General features: G+C 44.9%; 1 protein-coding gene across 1 annotated transcript in view; it reads left to right on the top strand.

Moving 5' to 3' along the window:
- SPMIP2 (sperm microtubule inner protein 2) overlaps nt 1-18,085 on the top strand; it is a 518,362-nt gene extending 500,277 nt beyond the window's left edge. Inside the window, exon 5 of the mRNA XM_069631344.1 lies at nt 17,797-18,085. The gene's annotated coding sequence lies outside the window, so the exon portion shown is untranslated. The remainder of the gene's footprint in view (nt 1-17,796) is intronic.
- Nucleotides 18,086-18,523: the final 438 nt, after the last annotated feature.

Below are 18,523 nucleotides of genomic sequence, written 5' to 3'. Positions count from 1 at the left end.
TCATGGGGATTCCAAGAGATTTAGGGTGTTCTTAACACAATGTGAATTACATTTTATGAGTAGACCAGAATTATTTCCATTGGATGCTTCTAAGATAACATTTATGTTGTCATATCTTTCTGGGGAGGCATCTGCTTGGGCTGGGTTGTTGGTGAGTCAAAAGAGTGCGGTTTTAGAAAATTATACCAGTTTTTTAGAGATATTCCGAAAAATGTTTGATAGAAGACAGTTATCTCTGGAAGTAGATGGTGAACTTTTAGAATTAAAACAAGGTAATAGAGACTTGATTGCTTATATAACACAATTTAAGTCCCTTGTGTTAGAAAGCAAGTGGCCCGAGGTTAAACAGGCCTCGTTGTTTTATCGGGGCCTTAGAGACAAGTTAAAGGATGCTTTGTCTGGAGTAGTAGAACGCCCTCCTACTTGTGAAGGTCTGATTGATTTGGTTATTCAATTGGACTTTCGTTTGAGTGAAAGGAAGGCAGAGAGACGTCATGGTCAGAGTGATGTAAAGTCTATACTTAGAGTAGATAGACCTAAAATAGAGAGTAAACCCAAAGGGAATAATTCATCTCCAAGAATCAGAGGCCCGTTAACAGTGGAGGAAAAGACTAGGAGGAGAGATAATAATCTGTGTTTATACTGTGGAAGAGGTGGGCACTTTTTAGGAAACTGTCCTTACACTCCCAAGAAGACTTCTTCCTCAGCAGTCAAGGTACAACAGATCGCTAATACGGTGCAGACAGCGGTTCCTCATATAACCATAAATGTATCCTTATTTTTTGATTTGGAGTGTAAGGGAAATGGTCCTGTAATGATTGACTCGGGTGCGACTGGGAATTTCATGGATTGGGGTCTGGCCAAATCGTTGGGAATTCCAATTATTCTGAAGGAGGTTGTAGAGCAGGCTAGGGCTGTTGATGGTACATGTTTATCTTCTGGTCCTATTACTCATAGAACTGGTTCTTTAACTTTGGAGTTATCAGGAGGTCACAAAGAGATAATTTCGTTTGAGTTAATTGATGCCCCTTTGTTGAAGATTATCTTGGGCATGCCTTGGCTTACTCTCCATAATCCCCTAATTGATTGGAGTGCTAGAACAATTGACATGCAATCCGATTTTTGTAAAGAGAATTGCTTTTCAGGAAGTCTCTTAGAGGAAGAGGTAAAACAAAGTAATTCCGTGTCTAGTTTTCTGGCTGAGACTGGAATTGGAGGTCATGATGTGGGAGCTGTAGTGGGTCAACTTCCCCAGTGTTACAAAGATTTCTGGGACGTATTTGATGAGAAAGTGGCAGGAGAATTACCACCCCATAGATCCTTTGATTGTAAAATTGAACTGGAGCCAGGAACAATTTTGCCTAGTAGTAGGGTATATGCTCTTACTGAGAAAGAGAATGATTATTTAAAAGAATATTTGTCAGAAAATTTGGCCAAAGGATTTATTCGTCATTCTAAGTCACCTGCGGCCTCTCCTTTATTTTTTGTACCAAAACCGGATGGCTCGCTTAGAACTTGCATAGATTATCGAGCAGTTAACAAAGTCACTATTAAGAACTGGTATCCTCTTCCTCTCATCTCAGAAATGCTTAATCAAATACAAGGAGCAAATATTTTCTCAAAATTAGATCTGAGAGGAGCTTACCATCTTGTACGTGTGCAGGAAGGGGACGAATGGAAGACAGCGTTTAAGACCAGATTTGGGCTGTTTGAATATCAAGTTATGCCATTCGGTCTATGTAATGCTCCAGCGGCTTTCCAATTTTTCATTGATGAGGTTTTTAGAGAATACTTGGATATTTTTGTTGTCGTTTATATCGATGATATTTTGATTTTCTCTTCTGACCTAGATCAACATCAGAAACATGTGCGCTTGGTGTTACAAAAGTTGCGAGAAAATCATTTGTTTGCCAAATTGGAAAAAAGTCAATTCCATACCGATTCTGTGGAGTTTTTAGGTTTTATAATTTCACCTAAGGGTTTAGAAATGAATCCTAAAAAAGTGCAAGCCGTTCTTGAATGGCCCCCTCCTACTAAGGTTAAGGAAATACAAAGTTTCTTAGGATTTGCCAATTTTTATAGGAGATTTATAGAAGGTTTTTCTCGGCTGGTTGCTCCTATAACGAGGCTTTTGAAAAAAGGAGTGACATTTGACTGGGACCTTGAAGCAGAAAAGGCTTTTCAAGAGTTAAAACAAAGATTTACTTCTAGTCCAATTCTAATTCATCCAGATCTTTCTAAACCTTTTTTTTTGGAGGCGGACGCTTCAAATTTAGCGTTGGGGGCGGTGCTTTCTCAAAGGAATGAAACTACTGGTCAAATACATCCAGTTGCATTCTTTTCTAGAAAGTTTTCTGCTGCTGAAGTGAACTACACAATTGCTGATCGGGAACTGTTAGCAATAAAGTCCGCTTTTGAAGAATGGAGACATTTTCTTAAAGGAGCAAGACATACAGTAACGGTCCTTACTGATCATCGAAATTTATTGTTTTTAAAATCTGCCAGAACTTTGTCTCCACGCCAACTTCGTTGGTCTTTGTTCTTTGCAGATTATGATTTCATTGTGACTTTTAAACCCGGAAGTCAAAACAAAAAAGCTGATGCGTTATCTCGCCAATTTCCTGGAAGTGAAGACAAAGAGATTATAGAACCAGAACCTATAATTGCTCCAGAACGTTTTTTGTTAGCTGGAGCCATTAAAGAAATTGATTTTTTGAATGAAGTTCGTCAAAATATGTCCTTGCAGAAGATGGAGGAGTGGGTGAGACTGGATCCAGCTAGAAAGTTGAAAGACAATCTTCCTTTTTTTGATAACAAGCTTTATGTACCTACTGATGAGTTGAGAGAAAAGGTTTTGAGAAATTGTCATGAATCCATTTTAGCAGGACATCCTGGGTTCAGAAAAACTCTGGAACTGGTTCGAAGGAATTTTTGGTGGGAAAAAAATTCGCCAAGACACCTTGAATTTTGTTAAAACTTGTGTAGTCTGTGCACAAGAGAAAAGTCAAGTTGGGAAGCCGCATGGTTTATTGGAGCCATTACCTGTTCCTCCTCGTCCTTGGCACACAATTTCTATGGATTTCATAGTTGATCTCCCTCAAGATAAGGGTTGTACTACCATTCTTGTTGTGGTCGATCTTCTTACTAAAGAAGCACATTTTTTACCAATAGAGGGAGAGGTTACCGCGGAAAAACTGGCTCATAGTTTTTTGCAAGGTGTAGTTAGACTACATGGACTCCCAAGTCAAGTTATCTCTGACAGGGGATCTCAATTTATTTCAAAATTCTGGAGGGCCTTCTGTAAGAAACTTGGAGTGGAAGTTAGTTTGACTTCTGGGTATCATCCGGAAAGTAATGGACAAGTGGAGAGAGTAAATCAAGAATTGGAGAAGTTTTTAAGGTGTTATTTACAAGCTAGAGAGGAATGGGTGGATTTGGTGTGGTTGGCAGAATTCTCTTACAACAATTGTGGAAAAGATGCTACTTCTATGTCCCCTTTCTTGTTGGGTCATGGGTTTCATCCTCGTTTTCTGAGTTTTGAGGTGTTGGAGGAAGATTCAGGGAATCCTAGAGTGGAAGATCGTTTGTTGATAATGAAAAATAACTTGGATAGAGCAAAAAAGGTTCTGGGAGAAAATAAGTTGAAATATAAGAGGTATGCCGATTTGAGAAGAAAAACTGGACCTGAATATAAGGTGGGAGACTTAGTTTGGCTTTCTACCCGATACCTGAAAATTAAAGGGAAGAATAAGTTCAGTCCAAGATTTGTGGGCCCTTTTGAGGTAGAGAAAATCATCAACCCTGTGGCAGTACGATTGAAATTACCCAAGCAGTTGAAGGTACATCCTACTTTTCATGTTAGTCTTTTAAAACCAGTTTATTCAGGAACTAGATTCAGAACACCACCTTCCCCTGTGATTTTGGAGGATTCATCTGAGGAATTTGTGGTTAAACAAATTTTGGATTCTAGGAAAGTGAGGGGAAGGTTGCAGTATTTGATTGATTGGGAGGGATATGGACCGGAGGAACGATCTTGGGAAGATTCAGTTGATGTACATGCCCCCGTTTAGTGGCTAAGTTTCATGCTAAAAACCCACACAAGATAGGCCCAGAGACTGGGCATTAGGAGGGGGGTACTGTCAGGTTTCCTTCTCTTATTCAAGTTTCCTTTTTATTATTATCCTTTTCAGATTAGCTTTGTATGGGTGGGAAGTTTTCCATTATAGTTGGTTAGGCCTTAACTTGTTGATTCAGAATCCTGGTTCTGACCCAAGGCAAGATGGAGCCTCACAGTGACAGCTCTGATTGGCTGGAAGACAATGCTGAACAACAATGAACATTCTAAAAACTGTCACTCTGTGCCTTTCATCATCAAAACCCCATCTGAGAGGACGTGTTCAGTGGCTGCTCCTGCTTTAGTATTAGGCCTGGTGGATTTTATCCTTCAGATCTCAGCAGTTGAGCGGCTACTTTCTTGGGGGTTCAGGAGAAGTCTTCAGCTGGCAGGAATTCGTTTTGAAGATAGGAAAAGCAGGAAATCTTTGTGAATTCGCTCAGGAGATAAGTGACTTTATTTCTACTGTAAATCTGTTCATCTTAATAACAGTCTCCTTGAAAATTCGTTAAAAGTAGTGTTTCTACTAAAACTATTGAACTATCGGAGTGCGCTTGTGTTTCCAGTGCGGTGTTCCTTAGCGCGAGATTTTGACTGTCGCGTGCGTATTCAAGTGAGCGCATGCTTTCTAGCGTGTGTATTCCGAGTGCGAGTAGAGGTTGGTCTCGTGCCATTTTAAACGCGCGTGTGTTTTATTGCGCGGGTGATCCTTTGCGCGAAAAGCTATACGCTGCGTGAGAACTACAAAGCGCGTGTGAAAAATAAAGTGCGTGTGAAATACAAAGCGCGTGTGATTTTTAGCGCGAGTGTACAAAGCGCGTGTGAAATACAAAGCGCGTGTGAAATACAAAGCGTGTGTGATTTTTAGCGCGAGTGTACAAAGCGCGTGTGAAGTACAAAGCGCGTGTGAAATACAAAGCGCGTGTGATTTTTAGCGCGGGGGTACAAAGCGCGAGAATCTGTTTGTCGCGTGCCATGAGAGTGCGCGTGTGTTTTTTCCATCGCGAGTGATTTTGCGCGTGAGAATCACTTCGTTGCGTTTGAACTCAATAGCGCGGGTGTTCTTATTTCGCGTGTCTCGCAGGAGAACATTATTGCGCGTGTGGACTATTGCGCGTGTAAATTATTGCGCGTGTGGATTTTTTGCGCGTGTGGATTATTTATATCGCGCGTCTTCATCCGTTTGCGCGTGTTCTTCAACCAGGAAGATTTCTATGTGAAGTTCATCGATAATTTTAATGGAAATAACCTGCGTGTGCAGTTAGCACGTGTTTCCTACTTCTTCAAGGATTCAAAGACTCAAGATAATTATAAATAGTTTGAAAAGTTTTGAAATGACAAGAAAGAACATTTTAAAGACAATCTAATTGAACTACCAGTGCATGTTGGAAAAAATACAAACAAAGAACTAAGACTTCCAGTTTTGCCTAATGTAAGAAGTTGCTGGGAATTTCAAGTATCGCAAGTAAGAGAGATTTTCAGCTTCTTATCCACTTCTCTAAGAAATTTCAAGAGAAGAACCAGGTAGGATTCTCAATTATTAGTTAAGGATTAATGACTTCCCATTCATAAGGTTAAGTAAGTGAATTAAGGAAGTGTATATGTTATTCTTTATCCTCTGCAGGTTCAACACTGATTAGCCTTGACGCAGTCTGCCTGGTGTTGTTTTGTTGTCCCATTCCCCCTTTCCCTTTGGGGTGTAGTTTACAGAGCTGTATTGAAAACTAGTTCTGGGAAATACATCTCAGGGGGATTGTCGGGGGTTCAGCAGCTTCCGCGGATACAGGACCTCTCAGCCTGACACCTACCCCCACGAACAGTTCAGGACAGGCCAGTTGCCTGACCGACCTCACTCGTGCCTGACATCCGGATGGGTCCAGACGGTACGAGAGCGCCTGAGCACCAGAAGGAACATGTAGTTGCTGGGCGCACCAGTTCAAGTTTTGTTAACCATTCTGTTAATTACACAGTCTTCAAAACGCCAAGGAAGGTGTGGCACGGGACCAGAGGGCCTCTGGGACCGGAGATGAGAGAACGCTGGAACCCAGGCAAAGAACCTTACCACCTGAGGCAGTGGCCGCCCCGTGAAATCTGGGGTGACCAGAATGAAAAGATCAAAGTACCAACGCAATGGCATTCCAACTCAGGGTGTTGACGTGGAATGTGAGGGGAATGGGCACATATCTGAGAAGGAATCGGATCCACTCTTACCTGTGCAGGAAAAAGGTCTCAATAGCAATGCTTCAAGAGACCCATCTCACGGAAGAATCCACAGCTAAACTATCCGAGAGGTGGGGAGGGACCGGAAGAGGGGCACCTTACTCCAAGTTCGCCAGAGGAGTATTCACGTGGGTAAACTCGACCGTGCTCTTCCAGCTACTGGACTACGAAGCCGATAAAGAGGGCAGATACCTAATAATGTGGGGAACTATCGAATGCACTACAGTATGCCTGGTAAACTCATACTTACCACAACACGGAATACCTTCACACCTCAAAATGTTAAGTACCAAAATAATTCTCCGTAGAGAGGGAGCATTTATATGGGGAGGCGATTTCAATTGCATCAGGAACAGAGTTATGGACAGATCGGACCCCCTCTGCCACCTAAATAACACTGCAACCAATGTGCTAAACACCACAATAGAACAACTTGACCTAGTGGACATCTGGAGGGAACAACACCGCACCGAGAGGAGCTATTGCTATTACTCGGCCCCACACAAGGTCCACACGAGGATTGACTATCTGCGCATAGACGTTGTGAGAACCACCCACAATGAGCTTGGTGGTAACAGATTCAGTAGAATGCCACAAGTCGTAAAACTTCTAGACAATGTAACTTCCAAGAGAACAACGAACTATTGGAAGGGGAATCGCCTATAGTATTCAATACTTCAGAACTTAGTAAACGTGATATTTGAAGATAAATTAGATCCAAAACATGTACTCACGTAAAGCAAGCCAAGCAACGTGAAGGACCAGGAAAACCAGGAGAACTGATTCGATGTTGATTCAATGTTGGACGGTTAAATGCTGTCTTAATAGAAGTCCATCTGATGATGCCAGTTCCAGGGGAAGGACAATCCAAACCTAAACCTATACCCGACGGCACGAGGACGCCTAATAGAGGTCCAAAAATAATAATCCCAATTCCTTATGGCAAGTACCAAAGAAAAGTTCTCCGAGTAGAAAGTCCAAAGCAAAGTTCAAAGTGCAGAAAGAATCCAATACGCCAAATCCAGAAATGTTAGACAAGAATCCAGGTCGTTCGTTCCGAGTTCAAGGGAATATGCAATAACAATCCGAGGGACAAAACAGGGTACAATATAGGTATACGAGGACAAGGTGGTGAGCTCCAAAAATCGTACATTCAGAAGCAGCGTTCCGACTACCGGGTGGAGATTTAAAGCAATCACGTGACCCTGCGTGAAACGTAGTCACGCCGCAATCGTGCGCGAGCGTGCTCAGGCAACCAACGTCTCCATGGCAATCCCCAACGTTGTTTGATCCGCTGGAAGTGCTTCGGCTCCGTATGATTTGGGGTTGTGGAACGTGTAGTTCTGCCACAACGCTTGAAGGGACGTGAAGCAGACGCTGATTTCTTGACAGTATCCTCCCCCAAAGATGTCTTCACCCCCTGAGAGGCCAGGAAACAAGCCAAGAGTATCGGAGCATGTACATTGGACTCAGGCTCCCAGGTACGATCCTCTGGACCATAACCCTTCCAGTCAATAAGGAAATACCGAACACCTCGGGAAACCTTAGAATCTAGAATCGCCTTCACCTCGTACTCCTCTTCCCCCTGTAACTTGACCGGAGGCGGACGAACGGGGAGCCTGGTTCCCTCCGAACAGGGTTTCAGAAGAGAAACGTGAAAAACTGGATGGATCCTCCAATTATACGGCAGTTCGAGTCTTACAGCAGACTGATTGATTATATTCTTGATAGGATACGGACCAACGTATCTAGGTTTTAAACAACTCCTCATGGGAATACGGAGATGTTTGGTGGAAAGCCAGACCAACATACCAGGACGGTAATCGGGCGCTGGAGACCTATGCCGATCGGCGTATTCCTTAATGCGGTCTTGAGCTTCCTTTAATCGGGAATGCACCTGTTGATGTAGAGAAGCAATATCTCTGAGACTGTTTTGTACTGCAGGATTGTCTGAGAAGACTGGAGGATCCAATGGCAAAGAACGGGGATGATAACCATACAAGGCAAAGAAAGGAGAAACACCAGTAGAAGTGTGGACTGAATTGTTATACGCAAATTCAGCAGTGGCTAACGCCGACAACCATGATTCTTGAAGCTGCATGGTAATGCAACTTAAATACTGCTCCAATGTAGCATTCAGACGTTCCGTCTGACCGTCCGTTTCCGGATGATAAGCAGAAGAATACCTTGCGTCCACACCCAGAGAAGTAGTAAGATGTTTCCAGAACCGCGAGGTAAACTGTGAGCCTCTGTCAGATATAACAATATCCGGAAGACCAAAACGACGGAAAACATGGCGAAGAAATAGATCCGCCAAAACCGGAGCCGTGGGCAAACCTTGACAAGGAACAAACACAGCCAGTTTGGAAAAGTAATCAATGACCACCCATATGGTGTCAAACCCCTGAACGGGCGGGAGTTCTGTGATGAAATCCATAGACACCATGGACCAAGGTTTGCTTGGAACCGGAAGAGGACACAATAAACCCACTGGTTTTGTGGTTGAGGACTTACACTGGGCACAAACGGCGCAGGTAGAGATATACTTCGAAACATCCTTCTGCATTGACGGCCACCAGCACCATCTCTTGAGTTGTTCCACAGTCTTGCGTACACCAGAATGAGCTGAAACCAATGAATCATGACTCCAATGTAAGGCAGTTTGTCTGGAATCAACATCTGGAAGATAAAGACGATCTTTGACATAAGGCAAAGAGTTGATTATTGTCATATTCAGTTTCTCAATCTCTGAAGGATTCTCCGAAACCCATTCTCTAATGGATTCCTGTAGTGATGGATTCAAGGTACAAGAACATATTACCTGATTAGGCAATAATAGACCACCAAATTCCCTGGAGGATGAGTCATTCCCATCCCTCCTTGAGAGAGCGTCTGCCTTAGAATGTAGAGCCCCAGGACGGAATGTGATCTGGAAATTGAATTGCGAAAAGAATTCGTGCCACCTGGCATGCCTGGCCGTGGTACATTTCACTGACTGCAAGGCCAGCAGATTGCGATGATCAGTGTAGACCTGTACTGGAACAGCAGTACCCAGAAGATGATGTCGCCATACCTTAAAAGCGTCACGTATGGACAATAGTTCACGCTCGGTGATGGTATAGTTAACTTCATATTTGGTAAGTTTCCTGGAATGAAACGCCACAGGATGAAGGAAACCTGTATCTTTGCAAAACTGAGACAAAACTGCCCCAACCGCTTGATCAGAAGCATCAGCCTCCACATAGAATGGCAATAAAGGGTTAGGATGTTGGAGGACTGGTGCGGTGGTGAACGCTGTCTTGAGACTTTCAAAGGATACTTGTGCTTCAGCCGTCCGCTTGAAACCATTCTTAGGACTAGTAAGGGCAGTCAAAGGAACCACTATAGCAGAAAATGAGCGTATAAAACGTCTGTAAAAGTTCGCAAACCCTAAAAAGGACTGCAAGGATTTAACAGACGTAGGAGCTGGCCAGTCCAATACAGCCCTTACTTTGATATCACTCATGCCGACTCCCTGATTCGTGATGTCGTATCCTAGGAATTCCACACGCTGGGCATGGAAAATGCACTTTTCTAGTTTTGCATAGAGATGATGGTCTCTGAGCCTTTGTAATACCGTAGAAACATGTTGTACATGAGTCTCATAGTCTGGAGAGTAGATCAGGATATCATCGAGATATACGATGACATATTGGTCGAGTAAATCACTGAAGACATCATTAATAAAAAACTGGAATGTAGCTGGTGCATTGCACAACCCAAAGGGCATAACTAAGTACTCATACAGGCCATGTTTGGTCTTAAACGCCGTCTTCCACTCATCCCCCTTCCGTATTCTGACCAAATTATAAGCGCCCCGCAAATCCAGTTTGGTGAAGATGGTAGAAGAGCCCAACTGGTCCAGAAGAACCGAGATGAGTGGTATTGGATATTGGTTACGGATGGTGACAGCGTTCAATGCACGGTAGTCAATACATGGGCGCAACTCGCCTTCTTTCTTTGGAACAAAAAAAGGAGGCGATGCCGCTGGAGAACGTGATGGTCTGATGAAGCCTGAAGCCAGCGACTTGTCCAGATACTCCTTGAGCACTACATCCTCCTTGTGGGTCAACGAATAGATGCGACCAGATGGTATATCGGCATTTGGAACCAGATCAATAGGACAGTCATACTGACGATGTGGTGGGAGGATCTCTGCACCTCGCTTGTCAAATACATCTTTGAAGTCTCGGTACTCCCCAGGTAACACTGTATTCATGACTGCTCCAATAACCAGAGCGGAATCCAAGAGATGAGTACTGGGTCCCGAAGACAGGGATCCTGCTATCCCACAAGAATTAGCACAGTATTGAGACCAAAAAGAAACCGTCCATTTAGCCCAATCCACTAACGGATTATGCCTTCTTAGCCAGGGTAGTCCAAGGATTAACTTGAACTGAGGTGCTGAAATAACGTCAAAGGCTATGGTCTCAGTGTGCCCAGAAGAGGTAGTCATGATGAGATCTACCGTTTGTTCGGTGACCAGACCAGATAACAAGGTGGTGCCATCAACAGCATTGACCAGTTCCGGCGAAGACTTGGGAATAAGAGGAATACCAAGACTCTTAACAAACTGGCTGTCAGCATAATTCCCAGTAGCCCCTGAATCCAATATAGCATCCGCCATACAAGAAACCATGGAAGAGGCACAGACTTCAACAGATATGGGAAACAAAACCATGGTATTAGAGCCCGTATTTGCGGGACTCGACAACGGGGCTCTCTCTATTGCCGAGCTTTGGAGTTTCCCTGTTTTCGTGGTTTTTTAGAACACTGTCCCAGGAAATGTTCCGAGGAGCCGCAGTAATAACACAATTTGTTCTTTCTACGATGCTCTCTTTCTTCAGACGAGAGTGGAGCTCTAAGAGTACCTATCTGCATAGGCTCGGGCGAAGTATGACTCTGCTCCGTGGCTACTGGTGTAGGATAGGGAACCAGACTCCTTTCCCCTTTGCGTTCTGCCCTCCGTGCGTCTATTTGCAGGACTAGATCTACCAATTCTGAGAACGCAGTGGGAATCACTGGGACAGAGGACAAAACATCCTTGAGAGAGTCTGAAAGCCCTTTGTAAAACAGAGCCCCTTTCTTTGCCTCAGGCCAATCCGTCTCTGCGACCAATTGGTTGAACTTGGCTAGATAGGACAGCAAGGGCAAATCCTTTTGTTGTAAAGAGAGCAGTTCCAAATCTGAAGCTTGGGATTTATACCGAGTGTCAAAGACACGAGACATAGCTGATATGAGAGCATCACAATCATACAAAAGATGACTCCCTTGTTCCAGTAATGGGTTAGCCCAGACCGCTGCGGTACCCCCAAGGTAGGACAAGACAAAAGCCGCCTTGGTAGTGGCATCAGGGAAAGATGTAGGACGGCACAAGAAATGCAGTCTACATTGATTGATGAAGGTGCGGAACGTCTTAGGATCCCCCACAAAACGTTCCGGAGGGGCCAATGGGAACTGGGCCGTCATGTACACGGGCGCATTCCCCTGTCGAGGAACGCCCGCTCCAAAGGCAGAACCAGAAGGAACAGCACCAGCACCATCACTCGCCTGCAACCCGGCCTGAAGGGCGTCGATCCGGCGCTGGGTGGCATCATGAGCCGCAGTCATGTCTGCGCGTAGACCGGCAACCAACTGAACCATAGCTGCCAACGGATCATCGGCAGTTTCCATATTATGGATATAAGGCTTCTGAATATGTGAGAACCACCCACAATGAGCTTGGTGGTAACAGATTCCGTAGAATGCCACAAGTCGTAAAACTTCTAGACAATGTAACTTCCAAGAGAACAACGAACTATTTATTGGAAGGGGAATCGCCTATAGTATTCAATACTTCAGAACTTAGTAAACGTGATATTTGAAGATAAATTAGATCCAAAACATGTACTCACGTAAAGCAAGCCAAGCAACGTGAAGGACCAGGAAAACCAGGAGAACTGATTCGATGTTGATTCAATGTTGGACGGTTAAATGCTGTCTTAATAGAAGTCCATCTGATGATGCCAGTTCCAGGGGAAGGACAATCCAAACCTAAACCTATACCCGACGGCACAAGGACGCCTAATAGAGGTCCAAAAATAATAATCCCAATTCCTTATGGCAAGTACCAAAGAAAAGTTCTCCGAGTAGAAAGTCCAAAGCAAAGTTCAAAGTGCAGAAAGAATCCAATACGCCAAATCCAGAAATGTTAGACAAGAATCCAGGTCGTTCGTTCCGAGTTCAAGGGAATATGCAATAACAATCCGAGGGACAAAACAGGGTACAATATAGGTATACGAGGACAAGGTGGTGAGCTCCAAAAATCGTACATTCAGAAGCAGCGTTCCGACTACCGGGTGGAGATTTAAAGCAATCACGTGACCCTGCGTGAAACATAGTCACGCCGCAATCGTGCGCGAGCGTGCTCAGGCAACCAACGTCTCCATGGCAATCCCCAACGTTGTTTGATCCGCTGGAAGTGCTTCGGCTCCGTATGATTTGGGGTTGTGGAACGTGTAGTTCTGCCACAACGCTTGAAGGGACGTGAAGCAGACGCTGATTTCTTGACAGACGTGAACTAGCTCAACAGGTGGAATCCACAATGTATCTAGGCAGAACTATATCAGACCACTCTCCGCTGGTTATGCAATGGACACTCAGAGGACCCAGACCACTGATCCCGTTGTGGAGAATGTCACCGGCAGCACTCACTCACCATGCATTTAAGGAGGAACTTGGTACCAAGCTGGAAGACTACCTAGACATCAACCAAGGCTCCGTGACATTTGGAGCACGCTATGGGAAGCCATGAAAGTAGTGACACGTGGAGAGGTCATATCCGGAGCAGGTGGCATCCATAGACATCTGAAATCGGAACTGGAGGATCTGTAAAACAAGATTACACACCTGGAGTCCGGAATCGACGCCACACCGGACACTGAGACAGAACTAAAAAGAACCTGGGAGGAATTTCTTTCTGCCTGGAATAGACTTTCTAAATTCGAGTACACAACTTATATAACTAAGGCACACAAAGAAGCAGACAAGCCTGGTAGAATGTTGGCCTGGCTATGTAAACGCGAGTTCCCAAGACACCTCCCAACTCAGATAACAGATGAAAGGGGGACAACCCACAGGACGCAACAGGATATCAACTGCGCCTTTGCGGATTTCTACTCTAAACTGTACGCACATGACACTAAAACACCGGTGGAGGACATAAGAGCTACCGTGGAGGAGATTGAGCTCCCAAGATTGACGGAAGACCAAAGAGAGCTATTGGATGCGGAAATCACTGCAAAAGACGTGACGGAGGCGATCAGATCACTAGCTACATGCAAGGCCCCCGGGAGTGACGGGCTTCCGCCAGAATTTTATAAAGCATATGAAGCGACCCTCACCCCGATACTACATGAGGTGTATATGGAGGCATTCGAAAATGGAATCCTACCCAACTCCATGAAAGAAACAATTATCATCCCTATACTTAAGCCCAACAAACCTAGTGACAACTGTGACTCATACCGCCCAATTGCAATGCTAAACTACGACTACAAGATCCTGACCATGATCCTGGCCAAGAGGCTGGCGAGGTTGTTGGGAACCCTGATTCATGAGGACCAGAACGGCTTCGTTCCAGGACGCAATACCACGGCAAACCTGAGGAGACTCCAGCACATCATGGCAGAGACCTATGATAGAGACGAAGATCTAGCGGTGCTATCGCTAGATGCCTTAAAAGCCTTTGATTCCATCTACTGGGAATGGCTGTTCGAGGTGTTAAGGGAGTTAGGCATTGGCGAGGGCTTTGTGAGATGGGTCGAGGTGTTGTACAACTCACCGGTAGCGAGAGTAAAGACCGGAGGAACAGTGTCCAAAGCTTGGGCGATACAGCGGGACACCAGGCAGGGATGCCCGCTGTCCCCGATGTTATACATTCTAGGCCTGGAACCAGTAGCCGCCTACTTCAGGAAACAGAACTTCGACGCGGGCATCAGGCTGGGCAGTGATCACTTCATAATATCCTTGTACGCGGACGATGTTCTCCTGTACCTGAAAGACCCTCAGCTTAATGCACAAGTTGGTTTAGACATCCTAGATAATTATGCTCGATACTCCGGGATAACATTCAGCAAGCTAAAATCCTGTGCGTTCCCACTAGCTAGACTCAGGAACTTGGACAAGTCCGATTTACCAGACGTCGGGATACAATGGCAACTGGAGAGGTTTAGGTACCTAGGAGTAGACGTGAGTCACACCCCTGCACTCACGCATGAATATAACACGGAAAATGCAGTAAGAGGCCTTCACAAATCCATGAACTTTTGGTCAAAGCTACAGCTCGCAGTGATGGGCAGAGCAGCAATAGTCAAAATGATAGTTCTCCCCCGATTTGTATACTACTTTGTGAACATCTGCTACTACAGCAGACCTCCTTTCTTCAGAAAACTGGAATCTTTGATCAAGGACTTCATATGAAGGTCATCCAGACACAAGCTTTCCTTACCCACGCTTACGCTCCCGTACAAGGAAGGAGGGATACAACTACGAGACCTCCAAAGGTACTATCTAGCTGCACAACTCAGCCATGTGACGAAATGGCCCTTCCAATGACCCGTCTCCCAAAGTTGGACTACTGCGACAAGCAACCTCCAAGCTATTTCCCAAAGAAATGCTTTGGAATCCGACGAAGCAATCATCCGAAGTCCCCATTATTGCTACCCTGGGCAGGCAGATATGGGCTAGAACTGGCTTCCTTTGACAACTGAAACACCCCTACAATCCCAATAATCCCATCCTGATGGACGCCTGCAAAACCCAGACGGACCTTCCGACAGCCAGAAAATGGGAAAGAGCCAGAATTTACACATGCGGGAACATGTTTGAAGAAGGTATATTCAGAGAACTTGAATCGCTACAAGCTAATGAAGGAATCACGAGTGGCCAATTTTTGTGGTACCACCGCCTTAAGAAGACGGCCAGAACACAATGGACTGTCTGGCCAGAAGAACCCACTCCAGATCCCCTCCCCCAAGAAATGTATGACCTAGCAGACGGCTGGAAACCGGTCTCCCGCTTATACAACAAACTGAACGACAGATCCAATCCAAAAAGCGCATCGCTGAGGCAAAAATGGGAAGCCGAATTGGAAATCACACTATCCGATAGTGAATGGGAGCGAATACTGCTATACCCCAAAGAGGTGTCAAGAAACAGTAGATTCAAACAAGTCCAACTAAACGTTTTATATAGAACGTACATGACCCCACTAAGAGTTGCCACCTTCAATAAACAAGCATCTCCGGAGTGCCCCTGGTGCGGAAATAACAATGCTGACATGATCCACATGTTCTGGACTTGCATCAAAATGGCGAAATTCTGGTCCATGGTGAAAAGCACCTGCACAAATGCGGGGCTAACAAGATATGAATGGCACCCAAAGGAATGCTTATTGGGAGCTCATCCCAGACTGAGAAAATACAAGCACCTGGTCAAACTAATGGATTTAGCCTGCATTCTTGCAAAAAGATCCATAGCGATGGCATGGAAATCACCAGGGGGCCCGAGACAGGAACGATGGCTTAAAGACCTGGAAAGATGGACAGAAGCTGAGACCAGAGCCTGGCAAGATGGAACCAACTCAGGCGGCGATAATGCCAACAACACCCTAGAATCATGGAAGGCCCTGCTGCGCGACATACAGTACGCCGCGGACCATAAACCCCACTGAGAACACACCCCTATCAGCGATTTGACTGAGAATTATCCCAGGGTTGACAACCCCTGAAACTCAACCCCTCGTGACTTTTGAAATGCTGGATACCGGCCCCCCTCCTTACCTACATTGTCAAGAACAATATATCGCACTACGAAGACTGTGTTGGTTAACTGTTTGTTTGTTTGTTTGTTTGTTTGTTATGTTATTATTTGTTGACTACCCAAGCATATGTATTTGTACAAATGCCAATAAAATACATTTAAAAAAAAAAAAATCAAGGGTGTGTGGCCTAATGGCAGGGGTTGCCTACCGTCATGTAAGGCCACACCCCATTAATGAGACCCGGTTAATGGCCTTCAGGCGCCTCCGCCAGACAGAGCTTTCCAGAGATCAGCAGCCTTTCCCCCCCGCCCCCTACCCAGGGAAGAGGGTGCTGATCTCTGCAACTCTTAAGTAAAGGTATGCCTAGCGGGGTCGACACAACCTGTTTTTTTCTTTAATGGTTGTAACCCCTGCCAGCCATCCCTTTGCAGGGATCTTCTCCCTCGCTCCATAGGTTGAGAGAATGATGATCCCTGCATCCTTTATATAAAAGGAATGCCTGGTGGGTATAGCACTACATGTTTTCAACCTTAAAGGAGGTATTCCTTTAACTAAGCATCTCTTAAATGGTGGCCTGCCAAGGTGTTGATCAACCACTAAGGTTGAAAAGGTGAGGCAGCTGGAAGCTGGGGCCTTTTTTCATAAAGCCTGAAGCTCCTGTGAATTAGCGAGAGCTTCAGGCTTTACAAAAAAAAGGCCTCTGCTTCCAGCAGTCTTACCTTTTCTTCCATAATGGTGGTGCCAGCCCACTGGCATCTCTTGGTCAACGGGATGCCTTGCATGTGCCAGCACCACCATTATGGAGAAAGGACTTGTTTTCTAAAGCCTGAAGCTCTCACACATGAGTCAAGGCTTCAGGCTTTAGATAATGTGCGAGCGCTTCAGGCGTTATTAAAAAAAAGCCTTGGCCTCTAGGGTCTCATCAGCTGGGGCTGCCAGGGGACATTAGGGATCCCCGGGAGGGCCCCGTCTCAGAACTATTTCTCTTAGCCTGCTGGGGCTCTGTCCCGGCTATCCCGGGCCCACTTAAAGCCCTGGGTGTGACGTTTGTTGTTGTTCATAACCTTCCATTATTCACTATCCCAAGTTATATTTTCGGTTTTCCCTTAAAGAATACATGTTAAGGGGCAGGTGTCAGATCTCGGACTGACGATCAAAAAAAGTATTTGATCTTGTTTCAGCGCCCCCGTCAGCTTTCAGTAAACAAAAAAAGTATGTGCATGGGAGACTTGAATTAAGCTATAAAACAATTACGAAATGATCAACAAATCTGCAATCTTGAAAATTGATTAATTAGAGTGGGTGGGAAGTGGAGATCGATGAGGGTATAGTGGTAGCTCCCCAGGGAAAATAGAGGGGGCGGTGTGTCAAATAAAGCACTAATTTTCTTAAAATAAAAGTATGTTAGCAACATGACTAAGTTGAAAGCATCGGTCTCATTCTCATTTATTAAACGTCATAAATGTACATTTTCTTAAGCATCACGAGGGTAATACTCTCCGTCCCAGGGAACACGTTTGGTTGTCGCTCTATATAGCAACAACGATCTTTCAGTGTGCATATAACTGATACCTTTTCACTGTGTCTTTGCCTCTACAATCCTTGTTTTCTTTTGTTGCAGCTCCGGGCTCAGCGGCACAGCCTCCTGCTGTTTGGTCTTCGATAAGAAGTTGTCCCTGGTGTTGCTTTCTCGCCGGTGGACATGATTTTTGCCACTATTGTCATTTTGAACTATGTTTCTTTTTATGGGGATTCCAATGTAGCTATTTACATATTCCTTCTTATGTTCTGAGCCGAACTGGCAGTATTTGCAGTGTTTCTTTGTCTTATTCAGAAATTGTTCAGGGTTCTAATTCTGTGTCAGAATGTCGTTCTTGCTGTGGTTAGAGAGAATATAAAGAATTCTGGATAATCATTGTCTCTGCGTTCTTTTTGCTAACCTGGAATTTCAGTTACACTACAGCCAGGATAGCGACACTGCTGGGGAAATGTACAATGGAGCAACCATATTAGAATCTTGGGGCTCCTGGTGAAACCTTCCTGGACTGCTGTTCCTCTACATCAATTAGGAGAACTAAAAGATTAATTATCCAGTACTAACCCGCTTCCAGTATCTACAATATCTGCTTTTACCGCAGGAGAGATGCATGGACAATCAATGCCCAAGGTAGTTGTGGACCATTCAGTAGAGCTAGAGATCTGCACCCGAGACCAAGCAAATCAGCTCATGATCTTAAAGGCTCTTAAAATAATAATTGATGGTGATCCACACATGGGCAGTTTCTAGCCAACTTGGTGCCCAGGAGCGAAACACTATAATGCTCCCCTCCTCCCGCCGACTAGCATAC

Source organism: Ambystoma mexicanum, chromosome 6q (assembly GCF_040938575.1).
Source record: "Ambystoma mexicanum isolate Mex_15411 chromosome 6q, UKY_AmexF1_1, whole genome shotgun sequence".
In the NCBI taxonomy this organism is placed as follows: domain Eukaryota; kingdom Metazoa; phylum Chordata; class Amphibia; order Caudata; family Ambystomatidae; genus Ambystoma; species Ambystoma mexicanum.
Note: the sequence above shows the minus strand (reverse complement) of the source record. Positions and strands in the feature narration are given on the sequence as shown.